Genomic DNA, 22,945 nt, shown 5'->3' on the forward strand with positions numbered 1-22,945 from the left:
TGGCATACACAGTTGAATACACTGTTTTATCAAATAAGCTATAGTGAGTAAAAATAGGTTGGTATGCAACAAACAGTGGAGGTACTGTATATAACTTCTGTATGCAACCAGGTTTCAGAACATACAGTATGGGATACAACAGTAGTGTTCTAGCTGCCTCAATTGCTGGATTGCATTGAGCAGTGTGGAGTAGTGGTTAGGGCTCTGGACTCTTGACTGGAGGGTCGTGGGTTCAATCCCATGTGGGGGACAGTGCTGCTGTACCCTTGAGCAAGGTACTTTACCTAGATTACTCCAGTAAAAATAAAAAAAAAACTGTATACATGGGTAATTGTATGTAAAAATAATGTGTAAAAAAATAAATAAATAATGTAATTAATAAGTAAAAATAATGTGATATCTTGTAACAATTGTAAGTTGCCCTGGATAAGGCTGTCTGCTAAGAAATTAATAGTATTTAGTGGAGGGTATACTGTACTTATTGGAGGTTAGTGTATGAAATACAACTTGTCTTGTTATTGAACTCAATGCAAATAATTCCCTTGTGTTATCTGACTTTATCAGAAAAAACTGATCTTTTTTGGGGTTCTAGCTTGCTTTCTTCCTTCATTATTATTGGTAATTGTAACCTGTATATATGTGACTTTTTATTTTCCAACATAGTCTTTATTAAGGAATATTTGCTTTCAACAAAGTTGTTATTTTAAGTAATTTAATTCATGTATGGTTATACATGTAGAATCATGTAAGGATTTTCAGCAATATGGGAAGATTAAACCTCGTTTCATTGTGGCTCAACTATACTGTAGCCTCCTTGCATTTGTCTTCTTTTTTTAATTAATCCTTGTTTGTCAGTGAAGTATACAGTGCCTTGCGAAAGTATTCGGCCCCCTTGAACTTTGCGACCTTTTGCCACATTTCAGGCTTCAAACATAAAGATATGAAACTGTAATTTTTTGTGAAGAATCAACAACAAGTGGGACACAATCATGAAGTGGAACGAAATTTATTGGATATTTCAAACTTTTTTAACAAATAAAAAACTGAAAAATTGGGCGTGCAAAATTATTCAGCCCCCTTAAGTTAATACTTTGTAGCGCCACCTTTTGCTGCGATTACAGCTGTAAGTCGCTTGGGGTATGTCTCTATCAGTTTTGCACATCGAGAGACTGAAATTTTTGCCCATTCCTCCTTGCAAAACAGCTCGAGCTCAGTGAGGTTGGATGGAGAGCATTTGTGAACAGCAGTTTTCAGTTCTTTCCACAGATTCTCGATTGGATTCAGGTCTGGACTTTGACTTGGCCATTCTAACACCTGGATATGTTTATTTGTGAACCATTCCATTGTAGATTTTGCTTTATGTTTTGGATCATTGTCTTGTTGGAAGACAAATCTCCGTCCCAGTCTCAGGTCTTTTGCAGACTCCATCAGGTTTTCTTCCAGAATGGTCCTGTATTTGGCTCCATCCATCTTCCCATCAATTTTAACCATCTTCCCTGTCCCTGCTGAAGAAAAGCAGGCCCAAACCATGATGCTGCCACCACCATGTTTGACAGTGGGGATGGTGTGTTCAGGGTGATGAGCTGTGTTGCTTTTACGCCAAACATAACGTTTTGCATTGTTGCCAAAAAGTTCGATTTTGGTTTCATCTGACCAGAGCACCTTCTTCCACATGTTTGGTGTGTCTCCCAGGTGGCTTGTGGCAAACTGTAAACGACACTTTTTATGGATATCTTTAAGAAATGGCTTTCTTCTTGCCACTCTTCCATAAAGGCCAGATTTGTGCAGTATACGACTGATTGTTGTCCTATGGACAGAGTCTCCCACCTCAGCTGTAGATCTCTGCAGTTCATCCAGAGTGATCATGGGCCTCTTGGCTGCATCTCTGATCAGTCTTCTCCTTGTATGAGCTGAAAGTTTAGAGGGACGGCCAGGTCTTGGTAGATTTGCAGTGGTCTGATACTCCTTCCATTTCAATATTATCGCTTGCACAGTGCTCCTTGGGATGTTTAAAGCTTGGGAAATCTTTTTGTATCCAAATCCGGCTTTAAACTTCTCCACAACAGTATCTCGGACCTGCCTGGTGTGTTCTTTGTTCTTCATGATGCTCTCTGCGCTTTAAACGGACCTCTGAGACTATCACAGTGCAGGTGCATTTACACGGAGACTTGATTACACACAGGTGGATTCTATTTATCATCATTAGTCATTTAGGTCAACATTGGATCATTCAGAGATCCTCACTGAACTTCTGGAGAGAGTTTGCTGCACTGAAAGTAAAGGGGCTGAATAATTTTGCACGCCCAATTTTTCAGTTTTTTATTTGTTAAAAAAGTTTGAAATATCCAATAAATTTCGTTCCACTTCATGATTGTGTCCCACTTACAGTTTCATATCTTTATGTTTGAAGCCTGAAATGTGGCAAAAGGTCGCAAAGTTCAAGGGGGCCGAATACTTTCGCAAGGCACTGTATATCTTCATACTGGAGTGTGTAGTCAGAATACCTCAAAGCAACTGTATCTTCAAACAAAAAGTATAAAACGGAACAGAAGTGGTACATTTGTACTGGAATCCGGAGACCATTATGCTATTGTTTATTAGTATGGTAATTCAAGCATTGTGGTTTCATTTAAAACGCATGTTTTAGAGATTGAATGCAGATGGCAGCTGGGCTATGAACCGCATGGTTTGGGCCTTGAAGAGGATCTATGGGTGCGACACAAAGACTGATTTAGCTCTGGTCTGGAGGTCTGTTAGGCCTGCTCAAAGAGTAGTGTGGATCTCTCTTGTCTGTACTATCCTGTCCGCTGTAAATAAAAGCAACAGGTGCCATGTACTTGGTGGTGGGGGATTGTTACATCAAGCCTTGGCCTCTGCCTTCTGATTTATGTGTGGTCAAGAATTCTGTACCAATGGGGCAATGTCCATCCCTTTTGTAAACATGTAAAAGCATGGAAATTGTGCAAGTAAAAGAATGTTATAAATCATTTAAAAAAGTGAGTAAGAAAAGGTTACAATTGAAGGAGAGAGATCAACATTATTATGAAAAAATGTAAGTATTTATGTAGAGACAGACAAGGCGTTAATTTCAATAAAAAATATAATTTCACATTTTGTATTACAATTGGATAAGCGGTTCTCTAGATATATGAGCATTTAAGTATGACATATGGACAGAAATGGTAGGTCTGAAGGTCTGTACATTTCCTTTTTTGGGAAAGGATATTAAGAAACATTTATACTAAACATTTGCAAGGATATTTTTTCAGCAGTCATAGTTGGGAGGCCAAACGAGGTCTTAACAACAAGCCTACAATTAAAGCCAGCATTATTGTTCACTCTCTCTTTAATATAATACAGTGGTGGCCAAACCGCGGCTCCCGGGCAGTTCAAGTGCGGCTCCCGGTACAATGCTGGGTGACGTAGACTTTACGGTTCGAATGAACTGAAGAAAGAATAGTAAACAAAAATGAAAAGAGAATAAGTAAAAATAAACACTAGTATATTATTTTTGTTCTCTGTATTCATTTGTGATTATTATTCTTTCTTCTCTCCCCAATGGCATTGAGCAAACCATCCACGAGTAATAAACATCAACCTCTGATCCTCCTCTGTCAGAATTGAGAAGGAACAAACTAGCCTGTTTAAAAGCATGCCTCAGCAGTCAGCAGATGCTGCTTTTGGTGTTCAGTAAAGAAGATGATGCAACGACTCAAGCGAGTTTTGTATGGCTGGATAGGGCTCTCTATTTTCGGTTTTTATTTTTGGTCAAGTGATGTCCCTTTAAATGGTATATTGAGCCAACTCTGTTTCTTAATTTGACTCTTGGAAAAGTGTTGATTATAAAACAAGATCACTTTACTTTTTTTCTCCCGAACACAAAAAGCTAGTTCAGTGAAATTGCTTTTCCCGAATTTAAAATGTGTATGTAGTGTTTTATGGTGAAATCAGGGTAGTTACTGTATTTTGCTTCAGAATAACTGAATATATTTTATGTAAAGTATAATACATACAGTATAAACAGACATAATAGTCTAATACACTGTAGATCTACAGTACAATAAATAATACACAGAAACTGTAAGGCTCTGCAATGTTCTCCCTTGTTCTTGTGTACTTTGCTGCCATCAAGATAAAACAACTACTGTACTGCACAGAGTAAGTACAAGATTCCGTCATAATGTTGGAGAGAATTAAAAAAAATGTTTTAATGTTTCACAGTATGTGTCTTGCGGCTCTCTGCCATATGAAAATGTTGGTGTGTGGCTCGTAGTATCAGGAAGTTTGGCCACCCCTGATATAATATGTGGATTGTACACATCTCATCTGGTTGTAATGAGTTGTAGACATGGCTTCCTCCTGGCAAGAGCTTAGCGCAATTCATGCTGAATAAATTGTCCTGCATAATGATCTTATCCATCAAATTTTTGTTTTACATAAAAACACTACTGCCGATAAAGCCTAAAGCTTTTCCTGTTGAAAATCGTTTGCTTGAAGTAACTCTTGTCACATTGTCTGCCATTTTAACCTGCTGCCACTCACAGCTATGATGATTGAACATGAGTGGGGTTAGTGATTTCACTGATTTTGTTTAACATTACAATGTTCCACCTTTTATGTATGTGAGGTTGGCAGCACTATTCCCCTACCTAAAAATATTGTTAGAATACCAGTGTATTGCCCTGAAGAAACCGGAGCAGACCACATCATTATCAGCAGCGTTGACAACACAATGGTTGAGCACATATTGCACATATGGTTAGCAATATAGCTTGTATTTCTGTTTGTGTGTAGTACACTGTATGAACGTGTGTATTAAATGTATTGAGCATGCCTATGCAGGCACTCAGCCTGGATTCTGTCTTTTTTATTTTATTTTATATTATTCAGGCCTCAACATTACCAGTGTTGATAAACGGTTCAAGGTCTTTTCAGCCAATCAGCACACAGGTAGCCATTCATTTATCACGCGGCAACAGCACAAATCCAACACAAACTATGTACATATATCCTCAATCATGTAGTTAGATTGTTGAATGTGTAAATATAACTATGGAGTTATATTACAGCCCTGGATTGAAATTTGCATCACAATTGAATTAGACAGAATGTATGTGCCATGGTTCATTTCAAGCACAGCGCATCTCTGTTTCATTACTAACGTTCCATAGCCTCCACTGTGCCACCTCCTTTAACCTGAACACCTGTCTTTTCTAAAAGGCCACAGATAGAAGGAACTGTAAACTAGTATCCAAACCAGGGCAAAAATTAAATAATTGAGCAGTGTCAACTGGTAACCTTGGGAAAATATACACTTGAGTGTAAATATTCACTAGGCAACCAGACGCTGCTACTTGATTATTCCATATGTATTGTTTTAAATTATTGTAGTTGGTATGTGAGAATTTTGAAAATGTACCAAAAGGGTTAATTTCAGAACTATGGCATTTAAGTTATGGTGTCTGTGCATTTCCATTGAATATATTATGTTAGATGTTACTTTCTGTTTAAATTGGTTGGCATTTCAGGTTTCTTCCCCAAAGAGAGCTTGAATCATTTTCACCTGAATAAAAACTCCTAGCAACAAGATGGAATATTTTTACGGTCAAACTGGAGATATTTTCTCTATTTTGGCTGTGCAATGATAAAGGCACAATTTTAAGTCTATCGTACCTTTCCCCCTACAGTATACAATTAATCTAACTGCTCAGGGGGCAACTGAAATGATACTTTTTGTTAAGTTACAAATAACACATCAGAGCTGTTGAAAGAATTTCTAGGATTTCATCTGTGGGAAAGCCAGTGTAGGATAACCTTTTGCTTTTCTACAGTGTTCATAACTCATGTTTTTTGTTGCAACCATTTCTAAAGGGAGAAAAGATGAACACGTTTCTTTACACCAACTTCTGCTTAGAGGTGCAAACCACAATACAATGAGTCTTATACTGTATATAATTTACACAAAATATGAAATACATATTACCCATTCCTCTGATTCCTTATACCGGTCAGAGCCCAAATCTGTGCTGTAATACCCCAAGTGTACAGTGATTTTCATATTTTAAAGCTTGAATTATGCCATTTCTCATAAACTATTAAATACAAAGCTTTTGGAATGTGTAGATTTGATGAATTTTAACAACCATTGTAAATCACCTCAAATAGATTTGTAAAATGAATAAATAAATAATAATAAAAAGAAAAGGAACAAAACCTTTTTTGATGTCACTGAGGCAGGTGCTCGAAAAGAAATTGTATTAACACTTGGTTTGAATCAACGGTTAAATTGGGGGGGTGACAAAAATGCAGAATTCACACTGGTTATGGTAATGTCTTCATGTGATAAAATCAATAGGCTATCCAGCTGTGTTCTTGATGTCTGTACCCTAATCCCATGAGATGAGGACTGAGAGTGAGATGTTTGTGATAGAAACCTGAGGGACCGTGTGGCATCTTAACACAGTCCCCGAAGACCCTGCTTTTCCTCTGTGCAGGGGTCAAACAATTTATTCAGCCATAAACTGCAATAAATTACTATGACGAACTTTACTGAATAATCTATAACGATATTAGTGAGACTCATACGGCCGTAAATACCAAGGTTATATGTTACTGCTGTGATGGATTACAGCCCAAGGTTTGTTGTTGGATTGTTGCTTACAAAGAGTAAGACAGATATTTGTTTATTCTTAATTCTGTCAAGCAAAACCCACATGGAAAATGTTAAAAACAGACTCAAAAAGAGGGATTTCAGTACCCAGTCCAACATGAATTAAAGTGATTTTCTTAGTTCATACAGTGTTTTACATCTACCCTGATCAACACTCTGGGTTCAGTCTTACACTTCTACACATGAAGGAGGTCAACTTGTTGCACAGCATTTATTTAATGTTCATTCTTGGTAATCACTGACACATTTCCTGAAAATGTAGCATGAAGTTGTGACACTGGCCGTGTCGCCTTAGAATTGAACAACTAATAATGTTCAACCTTTGAGTCTGAATTGCAACATACAGAAAGCTGCCATTGGATTGACTACTGCATTGCATTTTGCTGAAATTCACATTTAAGGAATGGGTCTTTTTTGTTTAATCCTGATCGCACACCACATCAAATCTGGTTGAAACCTACTTGGAATACGACCAGTTAAAACACATGTATTCAAATATGGACCAGCTCTGAGGCAGGGACATTATATGGACTATTATACTCTTTGCTTAAATAATTGACCAGTCATGTAGGATTTGTGTGCAATCAATCATGTTGGGTGCGCACTGATCTGTGAGTCTGGCCTTTATGAATGATTCACATTCACAAAAGCAGCCATACACCTGGTAGGCTATGGGTTTTCAAAAGGTTGGTCATATGACTCTCCTGACAGCTGTGCCAGTTCTCATTGGCAATTCCGCTAGCTTTTTTCCTAATGTAGAAAACTGCAAGACGAGGTATGCAGAGCCCAAGGCTTATTGCTTTTATCCTGCCTTTGTATTCATTGGTTGTCTTGTTTACCCTGCTGGGCTGGTATGAAAAAAAGGGTTCTGCAATGGCCTGAATGCAGAATACCATTCTTTGCTTCGTAGTGCCTAAAATGTATTCATTCAAATATTAGCCTAATGTTCATTGAGGACCAGGGGGCACTTTCCACAGTGATTTTACATGATATAAACATTGAAAGGTTCTGTATACTTGGTATCTTCCCATGTTGGTAAATATTTGTGAGTGATTTTGTTCCCTAAGGTCAAGGTTTCAGAGTGTTCCTAAAACTTTTTAATATTTTGAAAAGCTGAACTTTTTGGCATTGGACTGTGCTCGAAATGATTTTGGTAACCTGTTTATGTGATAAGTGGTACTGTTTCTTACATTTGAAAATGTTAACCTCTCACACAGCCCGACACCCAGAAATCATATAGAGGCTTGTAATAAATTCAAGCAATAAAAAACACGCAGGTGTATAATGTCACACGGGACTATAAAATCAAGAATTTAACATTTAAACTGTTTTAACATGTTCAAATGTTAAGACCTAAAGGTACTTTTAAGGGACAACTTGCTTGGTTGTTCAATTACACCCCTTTGTGTGAAAAAAGTAGATTTATTTGCAGGTGGCTCTCACTAATTTTCTGAAAAAGACCAAATTAATACATTGATCCAGAAAGCGATTCAGAAAGTGGTTAAATGACAACTTTTGAAATTTTTGATCTCGTATAAAGACTGTGTATATAAAATTGTAGTAGATGTTCACAAAATGAAATGCATTTGTCACAATGTTTTTACTGGTTAACATAACAATTAGGAATATCAAAGAGCCAAATTCCGTATCCTATAGTCACTTGTCCTATAAGGATTAACAGGAGGAATTGTGACCCTCATTACAAGACCAACCTTTATGACAGACTTTGATAGGGGGCTGATAGTAGCCGCTTGATTGGTCAGTGTTTCCATATCCAAGACTGCGTAAATGACTGATGTTTCGCTTTAATAACACTATGTAACACAATTTTTGTTCCTGGGTAGTAAGTGTTATTTCCTAATTGCTTATGCCTCAAAAGTATAGAAAATGGCTATTATTCCCCACAAACTTTGCTTTTGTGACCAGACAGTGATATTTTGAAATTTACCTATTTCCAATGAGAAAATGGGCGAATTTGTGTCTTTTCGTTCACATAAAGTCAGAAAAAAACAACATATGAATCCAAATTAACATGTATTTATACTAAAGTAATACAAAAATGACTACAAAAGATTTAGAAGTGAGTAGTTTTTCGAGATTTACGATTATACTGTAAATCACTTTCACGAATCAGCCCCCAAATGTAGTCTCCCATCATGTTCTCGTTATACTGTCCTTGGTAGCGGCGTTCAAAGTCCAGTATATCCTGGTGGAAGCGCTCGCCTTGCACCTCCGAGTATGATCCCATGTTCTCCTTGAATTTATCAAGATGAGCATCAAGGATATGGACTTTGAGGGACATCCTACAGCCCATTGTGCCGTAGTTCTTCACCAGAGTCTCAACCAGCTCCACATAGTTTTCGGCCTTGTGATTGCCCAGGAAGCCCCGAACCACTGCGACAAAGCTGTTCTAAGCCGCTTTCTCCTTACTAGTGAGCTTCTTGGGGAATTCATTGCGCTCCAGGATCTTCTTTATCTGTGGTCCGACGAAGACACCGGCTTTGACCTTTGCCTCAGACAGCTTAGGGAAGAAGTCTTGAAGGTACTTGAAGGCTGCTGACTCCTTATCTAGAGCTCTGACAAATTGTTTCATAAGGCCCAATTTGATGTGCAGTGGTGGCATCAGCACCTTCCGGGGGTCCACCAGTGGCTCCCACTTGACGTTGTTCCTCCCCACAGAGATTCTCGCAACATTTTTCATATATGATATATTTTCTCAATAACATTGAAAATTGTAAAACATTTTAAAATTAAAAACTTTTACAATTTTAAAAATTAACAAATTTTATAACATAAAATTCCGAGCAACAATTGTCCATCTTACCTTCCAGAGTTTTTTTGCAGTGCTCGCAGGTGAAATGAGGTGCCCAGGGTTTGTCTTGATCCCCGATAGGCATGCCGAAATATGCCTTGTAGGCCTCACACATCTTAGCAGATGCTTCCACGGAGTACTTTTTCGCTCTTGTCTTGATAAATTGGCCGCAGACATAGCAAAATGCATCTGCCGGATGCTTGCAGCCTCTTGATGCCATCTCAGAAAAATGCAGATATGTACCCACTTAGGCAGCTGGAACTAAACTGAACTGGTGGGCTTAAGGCCCCTGTATTTATACTACTATTTATATTACTGGAAAGTTCTAGAAAGTTTTAGAAGTTACTCCAAGTTTACTCAGCACTGAATCTATCTGGAATGTTCTGGAAAATAGGTAAATTTCAAAATATCACTGTCCTGGTCACAAAAGCAAAGTTTGTGGGGAATAATAGCCATTTTCTATACTTTTGAGGCATAAGCAATTAGGAAATAACACTTACTACCCAGGAACAAAAAAAAAAATAATAATTGTTACACGGTGTAATCATTGTGAAATGGCTTGCTGTAACCCCAGAACAGTTTAAGCACCTTGCAGACTTGTCATGTCTAATCAATACCTGTAAATGCAATACTACATCGTATGAGTTTTCACACAACCCTTACTGAAGTGCAGCGTATGGTAAAAGCTTTGTATACAGTAACATAGCATATTAAATCTTAGCCAAGCATCACAGAAGCTTGGTAAAGCATGAGGAAGCATGATGAAAATGTGCAGAATTATCACTGCAAAGCACCCACATTTATCAAGAAAAACTTTCATAAAAGGAAAAATCATTTTCTTTGCTACTGAATTTGAAAGCTATTCCTTGTGTCCTCTCTGCTCTCTAGCAGTGCAGAAGTAATCCAGTGGTTCTGGGAAAGGAGGTCCTTTTTATTATGACAGGGATTTCATCAGGGCTTATCTGAATTTGTGTCTTTCATGATGAAAATTCAGATTGCGTTTTTTTTTTTCTTTTTTTTTTTAGAACTGATTTCTTCTGAAAGCCTGATTGAGATGCAAATTTCATTGGGGATCTTGCTTGTACTCATTAGAGCAGAGGGAAGATGAATGGTTAGGCAAAGGGGAGGTTGGTATTTTAAAAGCTTTTTATACCATGTTGTGTTTTTCTAAAAGGGGAAAACAGTCATTTGAAGAGCAGCTTGGCATGGGTATGAAAAGCAGTTTGTAGATGTGTTTAGTGAGAAATGCTCCAGGAGTATCTACACAATAAAGTGAGCACATCTACAAAGCTTTTGTGTATAATTGATCACTCTTTCCTCAGGAAAAATGATAAAAAAAATAATTTTCAACAAATGTATAGGTTGCTATTGGACTTTTCTGATTTAACATTTCCTTAAACTAATTTTCTGAATTATTAATATAACTACCCTTTTCTCTAACTTAAGGCCAATACAATGTTTATCAGTGAAACCCTAGCCAAAGTGCCCTTAGAAAAGTTTACCATAGTAACTTTTCACAACTTGTCCAATAATTATGCTATGCATTCATCACTGTGGCTTACCATGATTTGCCATGTTTTTAATAGACTTTACCACACCTCTCTGGACTTTACAGTGCTTGCCTATGCTTTACCATGCATTCACTATATTTTATTACAGTTTGTTATGCTTTTAATATGGTACATATTTATAAGGGAAACCATACATTCTAATCTTTAACTCGTTTTTTGATTGAAAAGGAATTAAAAACGAAGTAATACAATAAAATAAAACATCATATTCCCGTTCCCCAGAATTGAACACTATACACGATGGAAACTCGGGATAAAACAAAGCAATAACGAAACAAAGCTCTCAAACAAACACAAAACAGAATGCACCCGCTGATCTTAGAACAAATAGCCAATATCCCTGCAATGCTTATCTCTTAATGTATGTAAGAAATATGTCAGTAAGAAATACCACACTGTATTAATTACATCCACTGGGGACAGAGTATTGCAGATGGACAGTTTAATGGTTACACTCTGGTGTACCAGCTGTACTTAAAAACAAGTGCTCCATTGAGGCCATAGAGTTACTTGGTCGTGATTACTGAAACAGAAAATGATAGACAAAGTGATTCTAAACTACACATTAGTTAAGATAACTGTGATATTTAATTCCTGTACCAAGTTGATCTTTAAGTGTAAGAGTGGCCATTTCTGGCATGGTTAACATGTGCTGTAGCTCTGTTTAGCTCAAGTTGGCATACTGCCTTCTGATATCGCTACATTTTTTCTAAACAATTTTTAAAATGTTAGTCTAATTTGTTGTTTTTTAATCTGTATTTGTTATTAAATGACATGTATTTCGTCTCTGTCATTGTTTATGTATGTCAAAACCCATTCTGTATCCGATTGGCCTAACAGTGAAAAAGGACTTGTCCTTATTTCAATTGTCAAAATGTCACTATTTCAATTGTATACGACATAATCTCTGTTTTACAAATACATATGGAAACTTTACCAACTCCCAGATATCCAACAAAACAGATTTTACTCCGGAGAATAAACTGTGTTTTTATGTATTTTACTGTTTTAACTAATGCTCTGTGTATGGCACAGTGATTGAAAACACAAGCTTATCAATTAAGCCTCCACAACCAGAAGAATTATTTTTGTGGCCTACGACACTTGCAATCCCACATGGGATTAGCCTGCCTGGGTTAGGCCCTACATTAGCAGCAAGAGCGGTTTCATGTAGATTCAGCCAGGGACACGCTCCCATTTGTAAGAAATTACTGCTCCAATTAGGAGCAATATGAGTGTTTAGGCTTTTGTACACAAACCAGCTTTTGCTTTCATACAGAAAAAAAAAAAAAGATTACAGCAATAGTGTAAGCATTACTTCATCTTTAATTATGGGCTCGGAGTACAATGTGTAGCCGAACAGTGGTCTATACAAAGTTGTTTACTGCGCAAAATTCTAATTGAATAATCTCCATAGCTTCACATTATGTGCCAGTTTACCGTCTTAACTACATACACAAGCTATATCATTAGAAACCAGGACTGACATACATTTTCTTTCACACAATGAAGAAAATGGATTTTGCTTTGCAGTGGCCATCAACATTGATATTAAATGCATCCAAATGCGCATCTGTGTTTTCTCATAGTGACAGTGTTGTTTTGACCAGAACATTGTGTGTAGGATTTTGGTAAAAGGACCGGGTTCCACTTTCCATGTGAGTAATCGTGGGTTCCTGTCTGTATCTGCTACAAGGACCACTGGGTAATCTTTAAGGAATGGCAAAGAACCTTCCCAGGGTTACAAAATCTTAAAGGTGTCAAAGAACAGATAACTCAAACTCTGAATACAGGTAATGAGCAAGCTGTATGAACAACACACCTTATATTACTGTTTTACTGTTTACTGAGCAGAACAGAAGTCAATTTCCTGAGGTTCTGGTTTGTGCCCTGTCCCCATGAAGGAAGGTGCAAGATTTGATTTTTTGACTTGAGTGTGAAGCCATCAGAGATCCATCAACACCTTAGATGAAGAGAAAAAAATAGCAAATATATTAAATGATTACTTTTCACAAGTTTTTACAAAGGAGGATATGGGTAACATGCAACAACCTGTTCCTATCCACTTTTAAATAACTTTAGCATAACAGAGGCAGAAGTGTTAAAGGGACTAGGAGCTCTTAAAATAAACAAAGCTCCTGGGCCAGATGAGATCCTCCCAATAGTACTCAAAGAAAATGAAAGAAGTTATTTACAACCCGCTAACCAAGATCATGGAACAGGCTCTTGACACAGGGGTTGTATCGACAGACTGGAGAATTGCAAAGGTAATACCAATCCACAAAAAGGGAGACAAAACCGAACCAGGTAACTACAGACCAATAAGCCTGACTTTTATTATATGGAAACTTATGGAAACTATAATAAGATCCAAAATGGAAAATTACCTATATGGTAACAGTATTCTAGGAGACAGTCAGCATGGTTTTAGGAAAGGGAAATCGTGTCTAACTAACCTGTTTGATTTTTTTGAGGATGCAACATCGACAATGGGTATGCAAAGCATATGACATGGTTTAGATTTCCAGAAAGCTTTTGACAAAGCCCTGCACAAAAGATTAATTCTCAAACTGAACATAGTAGGGATTCAAGGAAATGCATGCACATGGATTAGGGAGTGGTTAACATGTAGAAAACAGAAAGTACTGATTAGAGGAGAAACCTCAAAACAGAGCGAGGGAACCACATTATATCCCATACACTTATACATACACCAACAATGACACACTGCATACAACAAATACATATAAAATACACACAGGGGTGGGGCACACTGCCACAGGTATATATGAACTTACTACTGTATTAAGCCATTAATAATAATTTTAGAAAATAACAATTTTTGGGGGGGGGGTACTGACGGTAATATATATATATATATATATATATATAGAGAGAGAGAGAGAGAGAGAGAGAGAGAGAGAGAGAGAGAGAGAGAGAGAGAGAGAGAGGAATGTAATCATTTGTTTTTTTAAGCAGCAGTTCACATTTAAAAATCTGTACCATCTTAAATTATTTTTCCCCTCTGATATAAGATTCCCCAATGTACCTGGCAAGGACATTTGTTTGCATTGATACTGACAGTTGTAGTGTCAAGAATAAAGGTTAGAACTAGCAAGTCAGGGGAATGTGCTTTTGAATTTCAGTGCAAACTCACTGCATTAACCTGAGGGCAATTTGATTTCTCTCCTTGTATCTCAGTCTAAACCAGCTGTATAGCCATGTGGAAGCATTTTTATTCTCCACAGGATTGCATTTCATGAAACTTAATTGATAGTCCACAATTAAAAGTGCCTCACTGATCTGCAGAAGGTTCCAAGTTATTTTTCCTTCATGAAATTGTTACCATCTGGAATCTAAGCGAATGCTCATCTACCAGTTTTACATGGTAACAGCGGCTGATGGTAATGCAAGTTACTAGAAAGCTATTCTTGTGAAAAAAAGATGTCTTCCCCCTTCTACTGAGATTCCTGTTTATTTGTGAACTCTCCAAAAGGCATGGCAATCGACACAGAGTGATTGTCTAAGGGTTGTGATTGAAGGAGAAGGTGCATATAGACCCATACGAAGCAGGTAGACAGTCAGAAATTGCAATAAGTCTCCAATTTATTGTGAAATCTCCAGGATATCTTGATAATACGTAACTTTAGGCAGGTTAGTTTCAAGCACACATACGATTTATGCATAACCCTTTTGTGATTGTCCCTTTACTGTCTTCAATCATACTGTTAAAAATTGTTGTATTGAGAATACTATTATAACTAATAATTAACAAGACGGCATCTTTTGTTTTTACATTGTGACATTTTTCATCACAAAACAAACAAAGGAGCTTTAGCCTAGAAACATGCAAGGATAGCACATGCTACTGGGTAGCTAAATGGGGCTCCAAATAGGGCACCATTAATTGATTAATTAATTAATAAAATGAAGACTTGCAAAATAAAAGCCATGACGATCAATAATAGATTAATTGATTAATCGCTACTGAGCTGCCTATTTCTAGTTTTGCTACATTACTGCCTGATGCCATTTGGAACATTCCTAAATGCTCTGTGGACCAAACAGTCAGGAAGAGCTTTATCATTACCCAATGACATTGGCATTATAATAACAATGTAAGGGTTCTGTATGAAGGGGTAATGGCAGCACAACTATAATAGTATGATCCACCAGTGGTAAAATGACAGACAGACAGTGTTTTAAAGTCCTAAAATCTTTGTAATGCCGTAGGGCTTTGTACTCGTGTATTACTTGTACGTGGAAAAATCGTCATACTTGTTATGGATACTCTTATATACTCCTTTCTTGGCATATCTCTAGCAGCTGTTACTGTAAAATGTAACCCAAATGATGTGCTTTGTCAATGGTATGAACCAAGGCACACCAAGACTTCTTTGCAGTACCATGGTACCTTAACAGTGCTACACTAGTTGGACCAATGTATAAATCCATGTTTCCAGGTTGTTTCATGTTGCCATTGCTGTTAAATATGTGGTCTGTTCACAGTTCTGCATACAGTAACTCCCCAAAGCCCTAAAAACTGCAGACAAGTTTGCAACTGAATGTCTTGTATCACAGATATAAATTCTAAATTAAATTCAGAATAAAAGTAAGCCAACATATAATGAAATATTTTTTAGTTTTTACTGAGCTCAGCAAAAAGCAACCACCTTTACATCTGCAAGCAATCTTTTGGATATGATAAACAGGCATGTTTCTGAGGAAACTGCTTTCCTGGGTCCAGACTGTGCTTTTCAATTAGACCGCTCCCCGCTGTGGTTAAATCTATCGTTTTCTCTTGCCCTAGGTACATTTAGTCGTTGGCCTTTTGCTGTTGACTATCAAACTAATTGCATCCAGGTTGGTTGGTGGGTAAACAAAGCTCAGTTCGTCTTAAAGAGTGAAAACTCTGCACAGCTAATTAGTACTATTGGGAGGTTTTGTTTTGTTCATTGATCTGATTTTCTGTTTGCAGGTACCTATTTTTTCTCCTAGCAGGTAGCTGCCCTTGTGAACTGCAATTCCAGGCACACAACAGCACAGCCAGAAAATATCAATAAAATAGCCCAAGAGCATCACTGCTGATGTATTTTGATAGCAGATTCTTACTTCAGAACAAGATAAATGACTAGTTGTAGTGACCAACTGACTTAGCAGAATGACAGTGACTGTTTAGGGGCATCTGTAATCCAGCTACTATTTGCACTTTAGCTGTTTGCATATTGATTTCACTTTATATTGCATGTGTTTATAGTTGAATCAAGGGTTGCGTTCAAGGCTGTTTGCTACACAAAATCAGTGTAGTCAATGGCAAGCAGTTGGGCATGTTCTAGGGTCATTCTAAACTCAGTTTAGATAAAATACTTTATCTATATTATTATAGCACTACTTTTCCTTTACTATCTTTGTCCCTGTAATTGTTTTATGTATTCACATTTGGTGTGGCTTATTTAAAAATATATATTTTACCTTGTTGATGATTCAAGGAAACTGACACTTTTAAAACACAATGTTGGTAACCCTAGTATAGAAGGGGTATCTTAATTGAACACAGGCACTCAAGTCAATACACGTGCTGCATAATTTGCACTGAATTTATTTGAGAGACTAAGGATATGCATTGCTCTTCAGAAAATAGCTACTGTAGCATGCTGGCTTTGTTGTAATTAAAGTTAAACTTTATCTCAACTTCTAATTCAGATAAGTCCACATGAGCTAAGGTTGTGGGTCAATATCATTCATCTCTAACATATGTATTTCTACACGTAACCAATTTGGGAATTGATAATCTTACAATTAACACATTTCTGACTACAACAGTAACATGTATTAACTAAAGTGGAGTAGCCACCCCATTTTTCTGACCTTGGACATGAACGGGTTCACAGATGGTGGGAAAACCATCTGTCACTAAAAATGCCCTCAGAATAATTTCTCAACAGGGGGTCAGAAAGGCCAAGTGATCCGGCTGTCATTGTTAAAATTGCCCAACTGGACATTGTCTCCCTCAGTCTGCCAGCTTGTGAGTCTGGGACCATTGGCTTCGAGAATGAGTCTAATACATTAGCAAGGAACACCAAATGGAAGGAATTTGAAGCATTGTGCTGCATTTGCATGAAGTGCAATGTCATCTGTAACCTTAGCATTACTTTCATTAATTAGGTAGTTAAACTGCCCCACTTTCTTTAAGTAATATGCCTGTTCTGGATTAATCAACCAGTGGCTTATATTGAGACATTAACTGAACCATGAGAGGTAGGGGCAGAACAACCATGTCATTGGTTTAACCTTCAAAATGCAATGTGAAGCTTTGTGAATACAACTCACTAAATAAAAATAAAAACAACTCACTGGAAATTCTTTCGTCATATGAATAATTTAATATTGAGCATATCCCATCAAAAAATACAACTGCATTAGTTAAAAATGCTTTATTAAAACTCCTGGAGCAGTCTTTTTGACCGCTATATTAAAATGCATATAAAACTAGTGTAGTGTTGCATGCTACGAAACTGTTCTGCATTATTGTTTGTTTTCCTTCAGGATTATGTTTGTGACTCCAGTTTTGCAGCCTGCTTGGGACCCCTGAGGGACACCTGTTACAGCACGAGACTTGGGGGTGGTGTTGGAAGAGCTGACTTTTGGGATACAGCGGGAGCTTACTACACTGTGGAGCAGTAGAGAATTACAGTGCCCGAGATTTGTTTGTTTGTCTGTTTTATTTAATACAAGTGTTTTCTGTTTACCTATCTTTTATTTTGTGCCTGAGTTCGACTCTTCAAAAGATGGAACGTATAACTGTTATAAATTTGGATTATTTAAATGTTCAAAAGATGGAATGTACAACTCTCTAAAGTGGAATGGAAAAAAAAAACATTGCAGTTCATAGCTTAAGACATAGATGTTACTACACTTGCACTTTACTTGTACCAGCTGCTGCAATACAGTTATACTGCAGACTACACTATCCCAGGAGTTTACCTGTATTTTTCCAGATGTGAAGGGCTGAATGTTGATAGGGTTTCAATGTGAGATAGCCTGTTTATAATGAACGTTTTTTTTTTCGGCACCATGAAACATGTTCTAAATACTATACTGTAGTTGCATGTGTTTATTTATACAGTGTATTTGGAAGGCGTGTTAATATCCAAAGAGGCTGTGTCCCCCCATGACCCAGAGATGAAGAAAGAGAATTTTTGAAGAAAAATGATTCCACACCATTGATGTAAATGCCCCTGGTCTTCTTTAACGAGTCCTTTGGGATATTTCATGCTTGCAAAGCAGGCAAGACTGTGTGCTTTAGATCTCACCTAACAGTAGGATAGATCAGCCTATCTACCCTTTGGACCATGGATCATGGTGTGAATGCAAGAAGACTTCTCTTTCTGGCTATCAACAATTGATCCCTGGTCACTCTTGATGTGGACATCATTTATTAAAGTCCACTATAATGGCGAACCATTAGAGCCCCTCTGCACTTAGCATATGAAGAAGTCAAGGAGATGAATTGGGCAGAGCTCGACTGTGATCATCAGACAGAGCGCATTTAAGCAGCAAAATCCAATGTCTGCAGATACATTTTGCCTTAGGCTGCATCTAAACTTTTAGCCCTTTTAGTTGTTTGTGAAGACAAGCCTTTCATCCTTGCATTTCAAGCAGGCAAAAGTTGCATCTGACAGCTTAGTGCAGCCTTAACCGTGTGTTACAATTACCAAGATATCACTAGCCAACAGATATTTTATTATCAGACTGACATCACTAGAGATTTAAAGGAGTAGTGTCCCATATAAGTGTACTATATATATATATATATATATATATATATATATATATATATATATATATATATATAATCTGTCGCATATCCGACTGCGGTGGGACCACAGTAAGGGCGAATATGTAAAGAGTCAGATAAATGAATCCTGTTTTAAATACCATTACACACAGCTGTAACAATTACTATATTCACTAAATTATTGTTTTGAGATTCAGCTTTTAATAGGGAGCTTCCCTAAATCACTTGTATAGAAAGATACAGGGTGTTGATGCTTGTGACAGAGTAGCCATCTGCTGTGTGGGTGCGTGCATTTGCTGCCGAGTCACAGGCAGGAGATCGAGATGGAGGTTGAAGCTGATACCCCCCGCAGTATATAGTCTGTGTATATATACTTGTCACAAAGACGGCCAGAGTGGGTGGCGTCAGACCGGAAGCAGGAAGGAATACAGAGACAGTGGTTGTGATGAGCTGAGTGCAATGGCTGCACTCAGCGTTTATTAACAAATAAAAAGGTTTGAAACGGTACACAAAACAGGACACGGCACTTGACGCCAAAATAAACAGACAGACAAAACGACTGACACTTAACAAACGGTGCACGGAGACAAACAAACACGGTGAGAACAAACAACTATTATATTTACGATCTTTCTTCACTTTACTTTACTCCTCTCTCTCTCACCCGTTCTCCTCTTCCGAACACCCAACCCTGACTGACTAGAAATGTGCCTATTTATAGTGTTGTGCTGGGATTCAATTACTAATTAATTATTCACTTGAATCCCAGCACGTGAATTAATTCTGTGCAACCCCGTGCTCGCATATTATATTTAACCAGCACGTGAAGTGATTTGTGCTCTCCTCGTGCCTAAATACAAATCTACACTTTTTAAATATACGTGAAACACAGACCCGTTTATATCCCGTGTACCAATCTATACACCAACATTAACATACGCAACATACACACAACACACAAATGCACACAGGGGCGGGGCACTTTGCCACATATACCCCCCCTTGTGCGCAGCACACATGGCCTCAACGGCCACCTCCCCCCTTAAAAACCCAGCAGTCCAGGACAAAGTCTCGGGCTGGGAAGGGAGGCTTCAGTGGGCCCATGGCTGGCCATGCTGTCAGCACCCCTGCCGGTAGTGGCACGGCTGACAGCCTGTTGGTCCCGTCCTGCAGCGAAAAAGCTGCGGGGGCAGGTGGTCCCCCGACCTCCCCCTTCTTCGTAGCCGGCAGCTCCCTCCTGTGGGGCTCCGGCCACAAGAACTCCTGCAGCGAAACTGCTGCTGGGGAAAGTGGTCTCCAGACCTCGTCCCCCTTCTTTGTAGCCGGTAGCTCCCTTTGGTGGGGCTCCGACCACAGTACTGCCGGCAGCGAAGAAGCTGCAGTGGGAGCAGGTCTCCGGACCTCCCCCACGATCTCCGGCAGCGAAACTGCTGCAGTGGGAGCAGGTCTCCGGACCTCCCCCACGATCTCCGGCAGCGAAACTGCTGCAGTGGGAGCAGGTCTCCAGACCTCCCCCACGATCTCCGGCAGCGAAACTGCTGCAGTGGGAGCAGGTCTCCTGACCTCCCCCACGATCTCTGGCAGCGAAACTGCTGCTGGGGTTGGTGGTCTCCAGACCTCCTCACCCTTCGTGGCCGGCAGCTCCCCTTTCTGGGGCTCCGGCCACCGTACTCCCTGCGGAGGTACGGGCAGCAGAGGCAGCTCCTGCTCCTCTGCTCCGGGCGGTGGTGGAGGCAGAGGCAGCTCCTGCTCCTCTGCTCCTTGCGGTGGTGGTGGCGGAGGCAGAGGCAGCTCCTGCTCCTCTGCTCCTTGCGGTGGTGGTGGCGGAGGCAGAGGCAGCTCCTGCTCCTCTGCTCCTTGCGGTGGTGGTGGCGGAGGCAGAGGCAGCTCCTGCTCCTCTGCTCCTGGAGGTGGTGGAGGCAGAGGCAGCTCCAGCTCCTCTGCTCCTGGCGGTGCTGGCTCCCTCTGCTGTGGCGGCTGGGCATGTGCACGCCGTGCTGCCTTCAGCAGCATAGCGAGAGGCTGCTGGGGGACACCAGCATCCTGCCCTTCTCCCCCCCAAAAATTTTCAGGGGGTTGAGCCTGTAACCCCTCCCCTTCCGGCTCTTGGGGCTGAACCAGCAGGCATTTTCCCTCTGCTGGTGGCTTGGGTCCCAGGGCTGTGGAAGCCCCGACTTGCCTCCCTTTGGGCTGTGGACGCACCGACTCCTCCCTTTTGGGCTGTGGACGCCCCGACTCCTCCCTGTTGGGCTGTGGACGCCCCGACTCCTCCCTGTTGGGCTGTGGACGCCCCGACTCCTCCCTGTTGGGCTGTGGACGCCCCGACTCCTCCCACTCAGGCGTAGGACGTTCGGGCTCCTCCCACTCAGGCGTAGGACGTTCGGGCTCCTCCCACTCAGGCGTAGGACGTTCGGGCTCCTCCCACTCAGGCGTAGGACGTTCGGGCTCCTCCCACTCAGGCGTAGGACGTTCGGGCTCCTCCCACTCAGGCGTAGGACGTTCGGGCTCCTCCCACTCAGGCGTAGGACGTTCGGGCTCCTCCCACTCAGGCGTAGGACATTCGGGCTCCTTCCGCTTGGGCTCCTCCCATTTGGGCTGTGGATGCTCAGGCTCCTCCCATTTGGGCTGTGGAGGCAAAACCAGCAGGCATTCACCCTCTGCTGGTGGAGATGGGGACAGCAGGTACTCACCCTCGGCTGGTGGAGATGGGGACAGCAGGTACTCACCCTTTGCTGGTGGAGATGGGGACAGCAGGTACTCCTCTGCTGGTGGTCCTGCTACCTGGGCTGCTGTTCCATTTATGGTTGCCTCCAGGTAGTTGAGGACAAACTCCACACCCTCCTCCAAGGTGTTTGGGGTGTGTTCCTGCTGATATGCCTCCCATCTCTCACTGTCCATCATCCACAGGACCCGGACGACTATGGGCAGAGACTGGGCCTCCAGCCCAGCATTCTCCAGGAACCAGCCCCGCAGTTTGATGGCGTCTTCTGCCATTGATTTTTTTTTTTTTGTTTGTTTTTTCCCCCCAAAACAATATTTGTAATCTTTTTTTTTTTTTTTTTTTTTTTTTTTAATCCAGACCCCTCCTGGTCTGACGCTTGGAGGCGCGGCTATCCCACGAAGACACCACGTGTCACAAAGACGGCCAGAGTGGGTGGCGTCAGACCGGAAGCAGGAAGGAATACAGAGACAGTGGTTGTGATGAGCTGAGTACAATGGCTGCACTCAGCGTTTATTAACAAATAAAAAGGTTTGAAACGGTACACAAAACAGGACACGGCACTTGACGCCAAAATAAACAGACAGACAAAACGACTGACACTTAACAAACGGTGCACGGAGACAAACAAACACAGTGAGAACAAACAACTATTATATTTACGATCTTTCTTCACTTTACTTTACTCCTCTCTCTCTCACCCGTTCTCCTCTTCCGAACACCCAACCCTGACTGACTAGAAATGTGCCTATTTATAGTGTTGTGCTGGGATTCAATTACTAATTAATTATTCACTTGAATCCCAGCACGTGAATTAATTCTGTGCAACCCCGTGCTCGCATATTATATTTAACCAGCACGTGAAGTGATTTGTGCTCTCCTCGTGCCTAAATACAAATCTACACTTTTTAAATATACGTGAAACACAGACCCGTTTATATCCCGTGTACCAATCTATACACCAACATTAACATACGCAACATACACACAACACACAAATGCACACAGGGGCGGGGCACTTTGCCACAATACTGTATATTTATTTTACTTTATATGCCCAAGGTGAAAACATCTCTGTATGGATGGTGTTTTCTCACAAAGCAATACTGTTTGTATTCATGAGCTGATTTCAATGGGCCTAAAACTTGTGTCCCTATTGTTAAAACTGAATGTAAAATGAACTAGACTTTCAATAGCCTTGTGATAAAATAGACTCAACACATGTACAGTATGTGTTAAATCATTGTACAAGAGAATGGCACATCCATGTAAAAATTGCATGTACTTTAAAGCCAGATTGAAGTGAGACTACATTTCCAAATGTTATGTTCTGTATTAAATTATAGTGTAGCAGGTTCACAGTACTTTATCTGGG

The sequence above is a fragment of the Acipenser ruthenus genome, chromosome 18 (genome assembly GCF_902713425.1).
Source record: "Acipenser ruthenus chromosome 18, fAciRut3.2 maternal haplotype, whole genome shotgun sequence".
Classification (NCBI taxonomy): domain Eukaryota; kingdom Metazoa; phylum Chordata; class Actinopteri; order Acipenseriformes; family Acipenseridae; genus Acipenser; species Acipenser ruthenus.